The following is a 5,782-nucleotide window of genomic DNA, read 5'->3' as shown; positions in this document are numbered from 1 at the left end:
ACGTTTACTAAAAAATACTTAAAAAAGAAAAACAAATATTTAATAGGCTCATATTCTGTTGTAGTATTAAGTGACCGACAAATGGCAACATTGGCCAAACCCAACGACCTTGACAAGGTTACCTTTCTTCCTGCGGCTTTTTTTGTGTGTTTATCATTCGTTTCGAAGATTTTCTTTTGTTTCGCATGCCTGACCTAAAGTATTCTTTTCGTAGATTAATTATGTTTTGTGAGTGTTTTTTCTACAACAACGGAAGAAAAACGAGATATAATTGCAAACTCTTGAAGTGGTGTGAGGCGAATTCCCTGTTTTATACGAGGCACAATGTAAAGTAAATTTTCCTGTCTGTAATGTGGGTTGGTGGGTCAGCCCCGGGCAATCTGGTTGTGTGTGTATGTTTGTGTGTGTGTGTGCGTGTGTGTTTTAGGCAGACGGTGTCTTTTTATCTTTTCACCAATTAACATTGCTTCATAAGGATTCATTTCATTCATCTTTATATCGGTATAAGAAAATATTTATATTATCTTCAAATACTACGTTAATTGATTGAATTTCTTTTCGATTTAATAAAAAAATTTATTCTTAGACAAACATGAAAAACTTTCATACTAAAAGTATTCTAAGAGCACCATTATATTTTTCAAAATTACACAGCAAGCAAGTTTGGAAAATAAAAATCATAATTATAAGAAAAACTCTTTCAAACAGTGGACTGCATAAAATTACATTTAATGTAAAAATCAGATTTTCTGGCAAATTTGACATTTCGTTTACCTGAACATCCACATCAGCTAAATGACAAAAGTATTTCTGTCATAGCATATCTGTTTCCTTTTTAGAGATTATTTTGCTGATTCACCCTAATCTGACCGAAGGTGATTTTTAATTCATATTCTTTCATATTTCTCTTACTAATGAGGACATTTTCTAGATAAAATCAGATTTTAATCGTCTCCTAAATAGCAATAGATTAAGAATGAATACTCTAGCATAAGTCACTCTTCTTATTGATGCTGAAATTTTCAGAGTAACTCTACCCCTTTATTAGAACCAAACTCTTTGCTTTGGTTAAACATTTGAAATGTAGAGTATTGACCTTGTTCAGGAGCATTTCGTATTGTATTTTTTTTTTCATTTTCTTTTAATTAATCTCCAAATTGAATGAAATATACAAGGTTTTTCTTCTGAATTAACGAATACACTTTTGACCCTTTCAGTATATCGACAGGAAGTGAAGCTAAGAATAACCATTAGGAGAAAGATTACACGTTCTATTTTATAGAAAGAACAAGAATGTCCTCTGGGGATTTCAGTTTCTCGTCATTCATAGTAGGCATAAAACCATTAGCTGCAATCGTGTTGATGTTAAAGGGTTTTAGACTGGAGTTGGTTTTAACCTTTTTTACTTATTATTTAGTTATAATTTATATTTCTTGCTTAAAGGCATAAAGAAATCGTTTAATTTTAGTAGGAAAACAAATGTACCGCCTCGTCTATATGAACAGCCCTTTCTTTCATGTTATGTTCAATTACGTTATATTGCAAAACTCTCTAAAAGAAGTGGTAATCGCAGTACCACTTCGCAGCTAAAATCTTATACTCCTGTCTTCGACGTAGCCAGCGATCATGAATTTCATTACAGGTTACTAAAGCAACAAAATGTGGGATAAATGTTTATTTCGATCATGATTTCATCAGGCATAATACAATATTTTGAATAAACTGATAAATTTCTGAAATTACATAAAATTTGTTAAATGAAACAAAATATTGGAATAGAAAACCATAATGATATTTAATGACGAGGTAGTACTAAGCCTCCGTTGAGGCTGAAAAAGGCTGCTCTCTCTCTCTCTCTCTCTCTCTCTCTCTCTCTCTCTCTCTCTCTCTCTCTATCTCTCTCTCTCTCTCTCTCTCTCTCTCTCTCTCTCTCCCCCTTTCTCGTAAATAGATAAATATGTATGTACACACACATACATATATATATATATATATATATATATATATATATATATATATATATACTGTATATATCTACATATATATATATATATATATATATATATACATATATATATATATATATATATATATATATATATATATACATGTATTTACATATATGTATGCTGTATATATATGTTCATATATATACATATATACATATATATATATATATATATATATATATATATATATGTACACATATATATATATATATATATATATATATATATATATAATATGGTTCCTCTTAGAAAATGTAATTCGTCATAAAAAGGGATAGCCAAAACTGTTCACAATTTTCAAGTTTATTAAGCAAGGCCAACGTCTCGGATAGGAGTGTTTAAAAACATGCGAATTAAAATAATATCAATGTCATAAAGCTACGACACAATAATGTGAAAAAGCAAAGTGATTGAAATTATACAGGAAAATATAGATTTACGTAAGAAAGATCAGAAAACAGTGTGCTCATTGAGAAGCCTCGGCTGAGACATAGAACATGGAATTATATAAACACAAATACATGATGACATGATAATGAATGTAAGATTGTCATAAGCAAAGAAAAAACGGCAAGATAATATAATATGACATAATCTCTCTCTCTCTCTCTCTCTCTCTCTCTCTCTCTCTCTCTCTCTCTCTCTCTCTATATATATATATATATATATATATATATATATATATACATACTATATATATATATATATATATATATATATATATATATATATATACTGTACAAGTATATGGATGTGTTTCTTAGTAAAGAGTTTAGTTATCTCAGCAGAAGTCATTCTGAAGTAAGATCAGACGAAAGTTCGCCGGGATCAAAACTCCCATTTGTCATTCTCTCTTGAAATGGGAACTCAAAAGATCGGACGTAATTCTATCATGGGAATCAATGACCTTGAATACTCGTCCCGTATCATCCTCAAAGTATTGTTTTGACAACAAAATACAAGTTTTTTGTAGCTTACAAGGAGGTCGAGGCACTCGGTTCTACTGCAATGAATACTTATGTTTTATGATCTGCTATTAGAATAAAAACTCCTAATTGATGGAGTTGAATACCTTTCACACAAACAGAGAAAAAAAATTACAAAAATGTTAAGAAGTGCCATTTGACATAACTCGACCCAAAATGAGTTCAGTTCATAAACAAATGTTTCTCGTGTGTTAACTTTCATAATGTGAATCCTTAGCTATCGTATTATGACTCAATGTCTATAGAATACTAAATTTCTATACTATATAGTGTAAAGACCTTGCCCCGACCTACATATTTCTGAATCATAGGCCTAATGCAACGCGAAGTAGGCTTATTGTCTCTTTTACTTTCAGGTGTAGCCTACTTACGGAACCCGACGAGCAATCGCTAAAGGAGGTTAGGTCATTTTTCGAGGTCGTCTCACATAAGTTTTTATGTTGGTAAATTATCAGATTGAAATGTTTAACGCTATGATAATAAAGTTAGGGATTTCATTATTTGAAGGTCATGTAAATGTAACTACGATGAAAATTAAGTTACCTTTCTCGCAAAAGTTGTACAATATGAATTACAAATGTAATGTTTTTATCTCTCCTCTTCAATTTGTTTATTATATAATCATCTTTCCCTCTCAAATTGCCCATTTATAGAAAATACAACATACACTACGTATGAATGGATTATGTATGAATACAAGTGGGTTTTTTCTCTGAATAGGTACAGCTTCAATGAAGAAAACATCGTCGTATAACTAGCCACGGCGTTAAAGGGTCAGTAGAAAGCAAACAAGCAAGCAAGCATTTAATAAAAAAAAAAAGGTATGAGGGAGTGGTTAGACGACTGGCAAGAATTCATGAAACAAAACCTTTCAAACCTGCATTATGGAAATCACCAAGTAACACTCTTGCTTTCAGTTAATCGCAATATAACTGTGATACGTTCAGAGAGGGTAGGTCCAGAGCCGGAAAATTGCAGCCATGTTGAAAGGAGATGAAGTGGTCTATTCTATGTCAGGGACGTGCACGATGTTGGTAACGACATGAAGATTTCGGTGAGAAATTAACAAATGAATGTTTGCAAATATGATACTCTCTGAACTGTATGGTCCTTAACGCATACTAACAGAAGTAGATTATAAGCAACTACAAAAAATATTTCTGTTAAGAAAAAAAGAAGAGAAGAACAAGGTGAACACGAACAGGTTTACAAGCCACGATCTGTTTTTTCTTGACCTATATTAGGCTCCTTCGTAATCCTGTGGTACTTATAAGATGCTTACACGAGAGAGAGAGAGAGAGAGAGAGAGAGAGAGAGAGAGAGAGAGAGAGAGAGAGAGAGAGAGAGAGAGAGAAGGCTTAAAATGTTAAAAGGAAAACTCGAGCCTCGCAAATCCCTTTTGAATTCCTAACGAGGGATACACTGCCAAATTATGCGAAATATTTGCTTCTTGTGACAAAGGGTATAGGCAAGATTCGGTCATTTGTAGATATATTTCTTCAAGCTGGTAAATGTATAAACAGATGGTGAATAGAAAAGAGACTTTGGCATTAAGACAAGTAGAAGGATAGCAGGATACATGGCCGATGGAAAATGAACAGGAGAGTTGGTAGGATTGCTGACCAGACGACAAACTTGACATTGTCTCACAAAAGCACACCGAGTATGAAACAATGTTCTTTTTGGGGGAAGAGTAATGCAAACGAGAAGCTTGAGTAATTGCCCAATGCAATATCATGGTATGGGAATTGAAAACATAAATTCCGAGGAATATGATTGTCAATTTATGTTTTGTGTTTACTTTGTGAGACAATTTTTAAAAAGTTTGAAAACCCCAATCTATGATCTGTCGAGAAAGGTCAGATCTCATTATCATTTGGTAATTTTTTTTTCTTTTGGTTACACGCAGTGGGAGAGTGAGAAGAAACGTTAAAATAACGACAGGATATTTACACAATGGTTAAAAGAGAATTGAATGAAACCCACGAAACAACCCAAATCTAGCTGGGTCATCGCAAATTTACTATTAAGTGTGACCTTCCCTCTCAAGCGAGGATGGTCCTATTGGCTCTTCTTATAATACAGAGCAGAATAATCAATTCAAGAAGCAAAGATGGAAAAATCTTCACTTGTATGCTATAGATTTTTAGAGAGAGAGAGAGAGAGAGAGAGAGAGAGAGAGAGAGAGAGAGAGAGAGAGAGAGAGAGAGAGAGAGAGTGCAAATCTTCAATCCTCAGTAATTATGACTTCAGTAACCAGCCAGCGTCTAACTCTGCTCTCATTAGCAAAGTTTGCATGTGATGTAATGTTTGCTTATACCAAGAGTAATATATAATAGCCCAGGAGCTGTTGCTGTCCATGTAAATTGTATTAAGTATCTTGAATTACTACCGTTAAGTTTTCTTTTATTTGTGATATATATATATATATATATATATATATATATATATATATATATATATATATATATATATATATATATATATATATATATATATATATCTTTTGAGGTGAGGCAGCTTTATCTTGTAATCATGTAAGCAAATTTTATTTGGGTGAACATCCAGTAAAGATTTCGTGGTGCCTTTAAACAGTTTGCCAGCCGATAAGGACGCAGTGAACTTTACTCTTTGTCGCATTAAGACGAAATAGTTATGTCTATAACTGAAGGGAATCTGGAGTAGTCACCTTCATGACGCCGATGACCTGGTATTGTTAGTTGATCTGCTAAAACCAGAATTTTCATGGATGCTACGGCCTGGAATTTGTTAAAATCAGAGCTGATG

This window comes from Palaemon carinicauda, chromosome 13 (genome assembly GCF_036898095.1).
Source record: "Palaemon carinicauda isolate YSFRI2023 chromosome 13, ASM3689809v2, whole genome shotgun sequence".
Taxonomy (NCBI): Eukaryota; Metazoa; Arthropoda; class Malacostraca; order Decapoda; family Palaemonidae; genus Palaemon; species Palaemon carinicauda.
Note: the sequence above shows the minus strand (reverse complement) of the source record.